This window comes from Filicampus tigris, chromosome 11 (assembly GCF_054856515.1).
Source record: "Filicampus tigris isolate MCC_2025a chromosome 11, RoL_Ftig_1.0, whole genome shotgun sequence".
NCBI classification, from domain to species: domain Eukaryota; kingdom Metazoa; phylum Chordata; class Actinopteri; order Syngnathiformes; family Syngnathidae; genus Filicampus; species Filicampus tigris.
In genome coordinates, this window is record NC_141227.1 from 4846482 (window position 1) to 4860719 (window position 14238).

General features: G+C 39.4%; 1 protein-coding gene across 1 annotated transcript in view; it reads left to right on the top strand.

Annotated features, from left to right (window-relative positions):
- LOC147139491 (uncharacterized) overlaps positions 1–14238 on the top strand; it is a 270401-nt gene that overhangs the window by 227781 nt on the left and 28382 nt on the right. The window lies entirely within an intron of this gene.

Consider the following 14238-nt stretch of genomic DNA (forward strand, 5'->3'; position numbering starts at 1 on the left):
ATTATATTTCCCTGACAAGTTGAGAGGCAGAATGCAGGCTGCCACCATATTGCTCCAACACACACTTGTATGCATTGACATTCCTGCAGCTACACATCTTAGGAAGGCTTTGCATATGCAGAGCAGCATGACAAGAAAAAGGCTCATTGAAATATGTACAGATTATGGCAAAGAATGCACCGCAAAGTGCTTTCTATTCAGAACGCAATGTTCACACAAATTCATAAACACACATTGCTGAATGATTGTGTAGTACAAACAGCACTGCAGAAAAGAGCTAATGTACTGTACATCAATGCCTGTAGACTGTTTTTGTTTTTTTAAACATCCATTCATTTGTGATTTTATCTTGAGCGGTCCTTTGCTCTGAGCTGTCCTCGAACACAGCCTGTAATGATCCATGCCGGCCAACTTAATGGAGTGGACACTGGTGTCCATTTCATTGCGTAACGTTGTCTGACAAAATGACACATTTCTTATACTTTGAGCATGTTCTTGAGTTCTGCTTTCACAATATTTAGTCTTCACTAACTTTTTTGGGGGGTGGGGGGATGCAGCCGAAATCACTAGAATGAGTATACAGTAGTGGAACGTAAGGTGTACAGTCAACTCAAAGGACATTTTCTGTTACATTTTTGTCTTTTAGAAAATATCGGAAATTGAAACTATTAATCAATTATTTTATTTAGCCCCAGTGGGTGATTAAAAGGCAAAGTAGCAGTATTACACTGCAAATAAATAACGCATAAATACACATAAAACCCAAACACAATCCATTCCAAGGTGACCATCATCATTTTTTTGTATAGCCAATATTTTACATGTTTTTTTTTTACATGGCAAGGAAAAAATCACAAAAGATATTTGTGAGGTGCATCTGCATCATCAGTTGTCTTGAGTCTTACTTTTACAGTTGTGTGTGACTGTTAGGATTAAAACTTCTATGTATGCCAAAAATTGTATGTTGACACTGGAGTTTTGCTGTTTTGTTTCACATACACTTGCCAAACCTCACAGATAACTGAGAAGACTTTCATATCGTTCTTACTACTCTCACCCAACTTCCTCCTAGTGTCACATTCCTTCCTTATTTGTCTCAATTTGGGGGGAGGGGGGGGCTTTGCAAGCACGGCATACACATTGCAAGACTTGCTGTGACGACCTTTCTGTCGAGGATGAGGCAGTAGGGGTGGAGGTATACACACATACCGCACGGCCAATGAATTCTGACTTATTTTGTCGTAAATGTTATGAAAATTACTACATCATGAAATAATATATAAAATATGTCCTGCAATTGACTCACAACCAGCCCTGGATGTAGTCCACCCAAGGTGGGTTATATGGATATTTAAAATAGAATAACCAATGATACAGGCCACGTGTAGGTTTAATTGCTACTTTATGATCTGTTGAGTGGGAGTGTGAAGGGAGTCCATCTCTACATGCTCCTAGATTCACCAGTGATAAGTGCAGGGTGTTTTTTTCTGAAAGTCCTTTACCATAAGGTCCCACTCCCTGCGACCCTGAACAAGAGTGGTGAAAGTGATGTAAGTGAACGGATCATGATTCAAAATATACATCACATTTAATTTGAAGTCAAAAGGTTGACAAAGATGATTGTGTTACTTTGGATTTATGTTCGTCATCATCTCATATTTGACTTGTCTGGACACCCCTTTTTGTGGCTGGTCCTTTTAGAAAAAAAACGTGAAAAAAAAAAAAGGAATAAATAGTTTGACGTTTAGGCAGATTTTTCCTGAAAATGTGGGATGAATTCCTAATCGTGGAATCTTAGAGGCTAATTACACCTAATAAGATCATCCTCACAATGACATTTGAATAAGCATCACATGGGCTAGTGCTGGTGTTTAATCTAGTTCCGATTAGAACACATGGTTATTTGTCCACTGTAAGTCATTTTTCATCTTTTAGCGTGTGACTGTAGGCAGAAGGGAAACAGCAGGATGGGTAATTCTCTTCTAAAGCCTCTAGTTAGGCATGCATATATTCCTATTATAGTCAACAGTCCCGGAAGAAGACAACAGAGAGCAAACAGAATGACCTTGAAATATTTATCCACAGCCTCACTTCAGAGAATTAAGTTTGGTGTCAGGGGCAACTCGCAGCTATCCAGCTCTCCTTTCAGTGGAAGCATGCATGCCCGTGCACAGCCACACACAAACGCACGTTTCTTTTTTATGTAGACTGAGGCAAACTCATGAACCATCTTGCAGTGTTCAATATTAAAGGAGGTCAGGAAAGCAGACCTTTGATTGGGACAATAAAGGCTTGATAAACAGGGTCTTGAATGTGTGCATGGGTGTTGATGTGTGTGCGTGATGTGCCACAGTGCAAGGGGTACAAGCCAAAAATAACCCTGGAGTGAATGCCAGGAGCTGCCAGGCCTAGAAAGTGTGTGTGCGCGTGCGTGTGTGTTTGTGCATACACAAAGGTTGGGTGAAGAAGGATAAAAGTGACCCAGTCAAAACATATGTGGGGCAAAACTGAAGACAGATATGGGATTAATTTCATGAATTGTAGCTATTTTATCATGGTGGTTAATTTAACTCATTCACTGCCATTGATGAATTTTAATTTATTTGACTTTTCACAGTCAAGCCATTCAATCCCAGGAATTTATTTATATTTTTTTCAAATGTTAGGGTAAAAGAGGGTCTGAAAATCTCTGGCAGTGAACGAGTTAACGCCTGAGTTCAAGCCTGAAGCCCCTCGTGAGACATCTCTAAAAACTACGGTCGTCTTTGGAGTCACCCTTGAAAACCTGATATTTTCGCCACCTCTCAGCCCTTGTAGCAGATAGAAACATAATTCGAAAAGAATTTGAGAGCTTGGACATCGCACAGGCCCGAGTTTATTAATATTTACTGTTTCAATCGAAGATGCAAGTGAAGCACTATTTTAATTTTTTTTTAAAATCGAGTGGTAATTACCATGTTGTAGTCTCTTACAAAGACGTTCAAATCGTCATTGTCTACGAACATATATCTTAACCATGCATCACATACCTGTATGTATGGTTTCACGGTTTTAAAGTCCGCAAGCGTGTCGCCTATATCACTGCTGTGTCTATCAGAGCTCCCGCGATCGACCGTGCCGCCATTATTCCTCGAAAAAATTCCGGACATCCTCCGGCAACTCACGACACCGTCACATGTATATTCTGATGCATTGCATTGGCTAAGAGACCGAGAACTGGATTAAAAAAAGAAAATGACGTATACGCTTTCCCGGCTTTAAAGGGGGAAACATGCAACAGCGCTCCTGGCTTTAGTGGTGGAAACGTGGTTACACGCTCCCGTCCTTAATGGGTTTAGAAATAAATATATATTGTAACATTGCATAACAAACGAAGTGTTCAAATGCGAAAGACGTCAAGCACAGTCTAGACGAAAATATATTCACAGCCCTGAAACACTGCAAAAACGACTTTTGTGTAAAACTCAGCGAAACCACAAGTGCTAAACGCATTTGCTGCAGCTACTGTCATCTTTATTTAAGCCAATCATGAGCCCATATATACTTATGTAACTAGTCACTAAATACTGGAATTAAAATAGCAATGTAAATATTATGTATTTTTTTCAATTATAAATTATTTTCACACATAATTTGAAGCATTTGAAGCAGCCACATTTGATCCAAAAGAGCCGGCTCTTTTCGGGGAGCTGTGACTAAAGAAGTAGTTCTCGCAGTTCTCCGGGACTTGTATTTATCCAAAATTGACCCACACGGGCTGGCCCACTCGCACCGCACTGGCTGGACAGAATTAAAGCGTTCGCCGCGATGAGACCTCCTCAGGAGCACTGGCGAACGCAAGGCTCTTGGCTGTCTGAACGGCGGTGGCGAACACGGCCGAAGGCGGACACGGAGCTTCTTGGCTGCCTGGACCTCTGTGAAGCCAATACATGGAACCTCATTCTGGATGATCAGAAGCTGATCTCCTTCTGCTCACTTTGACTGTTAAGCAATCAAAAGCAAATTCTGCCTCGACAAGCCACGGGAGCTAGCGGGAGCGATCAGGCTGCCTGCCTGTCTGCCAATGGATATATAACAAAACTTTAGCATCGCTAAATGTCCGAAAACTACAACCATTTGCCACGAAAAGTCATATGCCCATTCTTACTATTGTCCACTCCAACTTGTAAAAATAATGATTTAAAAATAAAAATGATTAGCACACAGGAGCTCACATTTCATCTCAATAAATCCAAAATATTGTGCAGCCCGCTTTTATATTTTGACATTTTGAAATGGACAAGGGCGGCACGGTGGTCGACTGGTTTGCTTGTCCGCCTCACAGTTCAGAGGTCGTGGGTTCGATCCCGGCTCCGGCCTCCCTGTGTGGAGTTTGCATGTTCTCCCCGCGCCTGCGTGGGTTTCCTCCGGGTACTCCGGTTTCCTCCCACATTCCAAAAACATGCATGGTAAATTGATTGGACTGTCTAAATTGCCCATAGGTGTGATTGTGAGTGCAGAGATTGTGAGTGCAGATGTTTGTCTCTGTGTGCCCTGCGATTGGCTGGCAACCAATTCAGGGTGTCCCCTGCCTACTGTCCAAAGACAGCTGGGATAGACTCCAGCACGCCCGCGACCCTTGTGAGGATAAGCGGTATGGATGAATGAATGAATGAATGAAATGGACAAGAGTATGAATGTTCATATGCTTTTTGGTGGCAATTAATCACTGGTTCAGACACTAGGTGACAACAGAACGTGACAAAAGAAATCAGGAAGCAACACGTATTGGTTGCCTCCCCACTGTGACATAGATAGCCTGAGATGGAAAAAAACAAACAAACCACGCACCAAAAGGGGGAGTGCCAATCTGCGACTTTCATCATCACAAAAGCCCATCACTCCAGATTCTTTTAGGGGGGTTAATTTTAGTGCTAGACCTATTAGATAAGTGCTGATGTTCAGCCCAATCAAATGTCCCTTTAAGTTGGACATAGAAAACCAAAATTGTTCTGAGGTCTACACAAATGATGACCCTTATATTGTTTATAATGCATTTCAATCTAATTTAACCTCTTTATACGATAAACATTGTAGATTAAATAAGCCATTGATGATGAAGTGGATAGAGACCACATGTAAAAAGAAAAACATTTCATATAAAACATTAATACAGTTGATAACTAAAGATGCTGAAATAAATTATAATACAATAAAAAAAAAAATACATGAGAGAGCAGAATAAAAGCAACACACAAGAAGTATGGAAATTATGAAATTTTACAAAAGATAAAAATACTGTTATTGATAAAATTACAGAAATAGCTAATGAATTTAATGAGCATTTTGTCAATGACCTAGCAAATGAAATCCCGGAGCCATAAATCAACTATGAAATAGATACATATTTTAAAAACAACTCCTCCACTAGGTTTCTTAGTGCAGTTCTTCTCTGAAAGGAAAACAGGGGAACGATACAAACAAAGCTAGGAACACCTGGACAAGACACAAAGAGTTAGAGGGAGCTGATTGGGTTAATGAGCACAGGTGGATGCAAACTAACAAGACAGACAAAGGAATACAAGGAAAATATGAAACCTAATTCTAAATCAAAAACCAAAATCAAAGACAGACCATGACAGCAACACTCCCCGAAGGGAGTGATCCAAGACAACCCAGAATAAATAAAAGTCCAAAAACAGGGTGGGTGGAAGGAGGCCTGGAGGCGGAATCACAGCTCGCCCATTAGGGACTGTTTGGTGGGCGTCCTGGATGCCAGATGAGAAGTTCCTGGTGGAGCCAGTCTGGTGGCTGTCTCGGACGCCAGACAGGAGGTGACGCTTGCGCCGCTGCGCGGTGTCGGAGGGCGGCCGCAGGGCTTGCGCCGCCGGAGCAGGGTCGGAGGTCGGCCACTGGGCGTGCGCCACTGGATCCTGCACGGGGGCCTGCAGCTGCCGAGTAGCCGGCACGGGGGCCTGCAGCGGGATAATGTGAGACACTCTGCCTCGACGACAAGGGTAAAAGGGTTGTGGAGGAAAAGACAGAACTCATACAAAGGGTTTGGAGGTGGTCGGCAGGCTGTGGGCGGAAGCAGGCAGACCATGTGCTTCTGGGTCCAGTAATGGTCGGTTCATACTGTCAGGGTTAGGCATGCAGATGGACTCCAATGCAGGGAAGCAGGGAGGCGTTCAAAACAAAATGTGTTTAGTTTCTAACAGAATGAAACAATAAGGCAAACAAGGTGCTGGGCTTATCAAAAATACTAAATTAACAGAAGTCCAAAACAATAAGGTTAAAAGTAACACAAAAAAAAAAACACACTGCAAAATGACTTGGACCGAAGACAAAACTTGATGTCACACGGGCAAAGGACAACAAGGACTGAAATGAAACAGAGAACAAAATACAAACAAACTGACGTGACAACTAGGAACACGTGGACAATAGTTTTTTTTTACCAAAAATTACTGTTGAATCCAGAATGTCAAAGATGAGCCAAATGTAAATGATGCCGAGCACTAATAAAGTTTGACTTAAACTCCAACTGTGAACAGGTTGGTATTCCCATATTGTATGAGAGGTGTTGATCCCCCACTATTAATAGACCACTAACTTGTAAGACATGCAGGGCAATGAGAATGATATTGTCCAAGCCACTGTACAAAAACAAAAAATAAAAATAAAATGGATGGTGATGTTATTTGGCTGTTTTTGCCAAGCCAATGATCCAGTGCAGAATTTCTAAAGGGACATGTGCATGGAGACAGGATTGAGGTTTTGCCAAAAATCTCTTTGTTGTAGTTATGTAATCGTCATGTTCATAGGGAATTTTTATTGAAACAGTAACAAAGCACATGTCCACAAATTAGCTCACTTTCTCCCATTTAACTTCTCATTGTCTGCAATGCCTGTGAGGGCTTACAATAATGGATGATTGGAGGGGACAAAGGAAAACCAGTGGGCTGTGTGTGTGTTTGTGTGAGGAGGGGGAAGCATATTGGCAGTGTGGTAAAGAAAAGCATGCTGGCTTGTTGGAGCACAGTGGAAGTATGCCTGCCAGTTTTGACGCCACTGGGGCTCTCTGACCTGTGCTTGTGTGTTTGATTGTGTTTGCAAAACTGAACGGAACAACAAAACCATCCCTGCCCAGTCCTACATGCAGTTTATCCTGTACGTTTGCACTGCCAAACCACGTGCACGTGCCTCTACCATGCCCTTCTCAGTCAGCAGTCGGTTTACAGTTTGTGCCTGTGTGTGCATTGCAGTCAAGAAGAAGAGGATGGAGCTCGCCTCATATTCATTCATGTCATTATATTTAGCATACGATCCAGTTCGGTGTTTCATTATGCATTCCTATCTACTGCTCTCTGGTGTTATTCTTACATCTCAATTACCCTCTCTGTTCTGGACATAACATGCATTATGTATGACGACATGAAATTGAAGAGCAAAATAATTCAGACTTATAACTTATACGCACACGAATGGCGCTTAATGTCAGCAAATATACATGACACAAGCAATAATATTACATAGACACATCACAATATGAATTGCTTTTTCAAATGTGCCATGTACTGTATTGTTATAATTTAAGACAATAAGTTTTTGCTACACTCATTTCAACATTAGGAATTTACGTCACAGTCACGTGACATTACCATGACCGTATCAATTGCTGCTGTGCAATTTTAGGTCAGACCTTCTCTATGATAGCCCAATTAAAAAAGAGATGCTAAACTAGTGGTTCTCAGGAATATTTTCCAAAAATGTGTATAGATGTGTGTAAAACACAGATTGACACTTAACACATATAAATCATTACAGTCAAACATTCATGTACATAAGGTAATCCAAAACTTTTAAAAACAACTTTAAATATCATGAAAGTGTTTTTTTTTTGTTCGTTTGTCTACATTTTTTGATATAGAAAATTGATTTTTTTTAACAGAATTGTATCCGTCCAAAGGAAAATAAACTCCTGTTGAGTTTAGTATTTCTATTGAAATTCCTGTTGTTGATATAAAATACAAAATAAATTGATTGAATTCTAATCATATACAGTACATAATTACATGTGTACAGAGTGTGTGTGTATGTATGTATGTATATATATATATATATATATATATATATATATATATATATATATATATATATATATATATATATATATATATATATATAATAATAATATGGACTCCATACACATTCTCTTTTAAGACTCGTGAACTGGCTTTCAATCATGGTTTAAGTTTGTAACTGTAATCAAAAGCGGAGTAGCGCAAACAGTTACCATGTAAACAAAATGCCGGTTCCAGTGATGTCACACCATCTGATCCGAGTCTGGAAAAAACAGCACAGCACAGCTCAGACACTCACGGGCAGATGTCACACAGTACCCTGACAGGCCCTTCTTCTCAATGGCTACTCATATTCACTACAAAACACACAGTATTTTCTATCCATTTTGTGCTTGCAATTTTTTTGTATTCATATATGCTTGAAATGTGTTTAAATGTGTGCTTTAATACAACTGTGTTTCAATAAGCTTAAACTAGTTTAACGTTTGTGCAGGGTTCAAATTCTATAAAACAACTATACGGTCTCTCTACTGCACGATTTCACCTATTGCTGGCATACAATACACTCTGAAACCCATATTTAAAAAGGACAGTGCTTAAAATGTCTACAGAAATAAAACAAGGTTATGTATTGAAATCAAATAGAAGTCATGCTCAATATTTTGACATTCATGTGAACTGAAAGTAAATGTTTGGCTTATCTATTTTGTCATTGCGTGTGACAGGCATCTCAATTGTACCCAGCTGGTATGTAGCCACTCAAAACATAAAGAATGTGTGTTTTGACACCTTGCTCTGAATAATACTGGTTGCTGCCTTGAAGAGAAATTTCGAAAAGCCTAACTTGTCATTTTTTCATGCCAGCCAGCTAAGCATTATGCACAATGTTCCGAGATGAATTTTTCCCAACTTATATCAGATGACTAGACGCTTTTTGAAAACAACATATTTGTAGATTGTGATTGGCAAACAAATGCGGCGTATGTTTCCATTTGCCCTCCCAAGCCTTTGGCTAGTCTTGTTCACTGACCTGTCACATTCAGCCTGGTTGGCCTTTTCCAACAGGACTGGACAGCTGACACAAGTACTCACCCTCCCTTTTTCTCCTTAATGAGTTTTGATATGAGCTTATGTGAACATTTTCATGGCAAAGTTAAGCCCTCCAGCAACTCGAACAATCTGGCATATGTGGGCGTCCATTTCACTATCACTTCCACACAGAGGTGATGCTGGCAAGAACACTGACCATGATGGCGGAAATATTTTCATGTTAACCTGCGAGCGAAAGACAAAGCAAGATGTATCCAAAGCCTGGAGACATGACAGTAGTGATTTTTATTGTTTAACTGGAAAAACAAGAGGATGTATCATTGCCTGTAGCTGCAGGAGGGATCGACTATCTTCATCATCTTTTGGACATAACACACAGTAAACATAACTGTTCGAACAATATACTTTAGAAGAACCAACATGCAAATACAATGGATAATTGACATCCGCTGCAGTTGAAGTGTACTCCACATGCTAGGGAATAATGGTTGGAGTTTATACATACAAAGATGATTTGAGCTTTGTTTTAGTTCAAAATGATTGGCCTTAACACTTGGTAAGACTGCACCCGAAAATGTGCGGGAGAATGTGGACCCCACCACTGGATAATTCTGCCATGTGGATGTCGCTCTCCTGAGGTTCCAATGTAAGACGTCAATATCCAACTTGCAAATGACAGGCACACAGGGATTGTGTTTCAGCAGTTTGGCTGGATCTTTAAAAAGGTCACACCAATGTACAGTCATTCTTGAAAGAACTGGCCACATATGGAATAATATCCAATCACTTGTTGTACTACGCCCATATTAATGCTGCTACAATCACTGACAAACTAAAACGACTACAAAAAATGCAATTACAATCATTGCATATCATATTTTGGTCAAGAAAATACAGTTGCACATTGTCTCCCGATGCACTATTAGACTCCACAGTTTACGCTGTACTCGCTCATCCTCCATCGTTGTTCATCTGTCTCATTCTGGCGGATGCATTTTTTTTAGAAGCTGGCCACAAAGGTTTTTTTGAATATATAAATGGCAGCACTAAACCAGGTTGAGGAGAGTTTATCATATACTGTTGATTGAGACGAGTTGAGAATGTGCTACTCTAATGAGCAGAAGTAAAGTACAAATGATTTGAATGTGTATTGTACATATTGATACAAACTAATCAAAAGGATTGCTCATCACTAGTTTAAAATATATATATAAAAAAAACCAACAACAATTGCTGCAGCATTTGAATAACCCATCGTGTATGGCGACCGTTTGTTACTTCCAACTGTCAATAAAGCACTTGATATTCGTGTCACTCACCACATGAATGAAGCAACCGGTTTCCCCTTCGCTCCAAAAGAGCTTGTTTACCTCTGCTTTTGTATTTGCGATGGATTTCGCGCCAAACAACACACTTCCGCATACAAGGACTTCCTGTACTACAAAGACCAGCATTCCTTGCGGTTGAGCAATGATCATTCGCAAAGTGTCTTGATCGTGTCTGTTTGCACACTGGCAGTCTCTTTGCCTTTTTCGCCCTCCTCTCCTCTTTCTCCATCCACTTCTCAGCAGTAATGCTAAGTACAGCATCTTAAGCTTTTTTATTTTAATGTATTTTCATTTTTTCATATAAAGTATTTTGAGGTAAATTTCAACTTTAATTGTGAATTCCGACATACGCGGAAATTTCTGGTACATCGCCAGTGTAGGAACGGAAATCGTTTGTAAAATGAGGACTCCGTATATATATATATATATATATATATATATATATATATATATATATATATATATATATATATATATATATATATATATATATATATATATATATATATAGATAGACAAATTCAGTTTTCTTTTGACAAAATATAACATGCTTAGAATCGCTATAGGTCATTGCAACCATGCCCAGACTCGTTTAGCTCGTTTCTCTCTTTCAGTTACAAATTCCATTCCTTTACCAACCTCTCACTATCTAACCAGTGCCAGGTCTGAACTTCATGGAATAAAAGCAAAAGAGAGTGAAATACATGCAGATCACATTTCCATTCCACAACACTGGAGTGAAGTTTAAAACCACAGAGTATGCTGGTACTGGGCAAAGGGGCTGGATTCAATAAATACACGGACTGAGCTCTGCTATTCAGAGCCCGTAGTATTGAATTTCTTATTTAGGTCATTTAGACAGGGCACAATTTATACAGTATGCAGCTCAAACCTATAGCACTTTTTCTCTCAGTCTTTGCCCTTCTAAATAAATAGAAGATGAGAGGGAATCTAGAGTGTGTGGGTGTGTAAGAATGGCTTCAAGGGAAGGAGTAGCGTTAAAAAAAGGAATGTGGTGCTCTTATGTCATTTACAAACCAGACTGCAAATGTTTGTGTAATATGTCTGTGTAGAATGTGAATGATTAAGAAGAAAAGAAAGGCAGAGAATTTTTTTTTTCTTTTTTTTTTTTTTTAATGCTTCAGATATTGAGAAACTTGTTATAGTAGGAGTTTCATCTCAGGATGCCAAAGGCTAGTTTTAAACCCATGTCCTATATTGCTGCAGACAGCAACGCTTCATGTCGACACTGTGATATTTTTTGTTTTAGTTTTTTTCTCCTCACAATGAGCTCTTACGATGAATAAGATATTACCACAATGATAAGAACCCAATCAGCTTGTTTTGGCTGAGAGTGAGAAAGGCAGATAATTACTTGCTAAATAGGCAATCAGAGACGTGGTGCCCAGCCAATCAAGCCAGTGTGTGCATTTTGGGGAGTTTCTACATCAATGGTGGTCAAATGATGAACACGGCTGGGCTTTCTATTACGAAAACTACAGGTATCATAGTGTTTTAGGACTGACCAGTACAGTGGTGATTTAATTCAAAATCATAGTACTTTCAGAAAGTGAGACATTCCTGTTTCTTTTAATGGAAGAACAGCGAGTGCTCTCACACCATTCATTCAGAGAAGAAATTGACTTTATGCTGTATCTATTCCCTATTGGTATATATTAATTTTCCTCTCTGACACCTTCAGTAAATTTGTTTGCTTTGTGGTTTCAAAGGGATTTCTCTGAATCACATACTTTATGGCAGGACTAAGTTTCAAAAGATCAAAAGAGAGAAAGCAAACATCCAGTTCAAACAGAAATAATTTGGATAATGCAAGATTTCTCATGTTTTTTTAGCTACAACATTTGCTTGAGGTTGTGACTTATCCACAAATGAATACTTTTTAATTCAGACATTTACCTTGGGCGCAACACGGTATGGCAACAAAACTGGATTTAACCACCTGGATTTTAATCCATCCATCCATTTTCCATCCTGCTTGCCCTCAATAAAAAGGAAGTCAACCCAAACATTTTTTCCAGAATATGTGCTATGCAGGCCCACTATTCTAAACACGGCATTCTGATTAATATTGCGTTTGTGGAATATGAGAAATCCACACGTTTTTAGCTAACTCAAGGGGTGGCCATTTTGTCACTTCTGTTGACTGAAGATGACATCGGAGTTGCTCAGGACTCAGGTAACAACCAATCATGGCTCCGCTTCAGAAGGAGTGCCGGTGTCAGTACCAGATGTGATCGGGCTGCAATATATTGTATTGCGGGTCATTCATTGACCTGTCACTTTTTATCACATATTTCTGCAATATTTTTCTTTGCCTCTATGTTTGTTACCCCTGGCAGTTTTATTTGTATATTCTGAGTTACTAATTTAAAAGAAATATATGAAAAGTACAATAGTAGAGGTACTTCCTCCTTGTCTGCACTTTGCAACTGTTGGTGGTTTAACCGTCAACTGCTAACAGCATCCTGTTTCACACTTTAAACAGCACATTCTACTCAGATGGAAACTGAGTGGGTGAGTTCAACTAAATGTCACAAGAGGAGTATCAAAGAAATAAACTTTTAAACATGATATCATTGTAACTGTCAATTTCTTTCACATTTCCCTCCTGTATATCATGATTAAAATAAAATAAAACATTCATATCACCCAAAAGCTTTTGCTTGAGTGGGAGGAAAACTGCCCAAAACCCCAATGGGAAAAGAGGCAGAAACCCATCCCAAGCAGTAGCCAAACACAAAAAGAAAGTGAGAACTGAAGCTGTTTTTGGTCCAATACATGTACTGTATGTACAAGGTGAACCCGGAAACATCAAACATTCACAACTGCATTGCTTTTCTGTGAAGTCGTCGAAAAGGATTTACACAATAGTAGCATCATCGTCATCATCAGAGTTCATATACACTTGTTGGTATTCAGACATGGCTACAGTAACATGAGCAGCTACTTTCAATTCAACAACATCCAAAAATTTAGCAGTACAAATTTTGCACAGGGGAATACCACAAGAGATACAAAAACAGGATAATAATAGAATACTAATGATAATTGTGACAATAGCGACAGCTATACCTTTCCAATTTCCAAATGTATCCTGTAGCCATTGCAAAAAGGCGTTTGGTTCAACTCCATACATCACTTCCATATTTTGAGTTTTCTCCCTGTAAGCTCTAAGCAGTGTAAGGGTTTCTGTTAACAATCCATTAGACAATGAGTGTAGAGGGATGTAGGTACAACAATCACCAGTTTTAATCATTTGACAAACCCCTCCCTTTTCCGCCAATATCATGTCTCATGCCTATCTATTCTGCAAAGCCACAAGTGAAGTTGCACGCAATTGTGAAGCTGTATGCATAAATAATGCTTCTGCGAAATTTGTTAAAGTGTTTACCTTGTGATTCAGATAATTGATTAGTTTGGTGTGCTTATACGTGGTAATAGGAAAAAGATAACCTATACATGGCAACTGTGTGAACGCTGCGCTTATTTCATCTAATAATTTACCTTTATCTGGAATATTTCGGGGTTGGCCAATTGTATCAAAATAAACAGGGGTTTTCTGTGTAATCTGAAGTTTTGAATAAGCACTTCCCAAATCTCTTTTCACTCTGTGTGTACTGTTAAGTGTCACCACATCATCATTGACAACATAAGAGGTTGTTTGCTGGACTCCAGCTACATATTCACCAGTTCATCATTGTCCCTGTTTTGTCCATCAGGAGCTGTAGATTTCCCAGGATAGAGATAGACAGCAGTTTACGACTCGGCGATTCTTC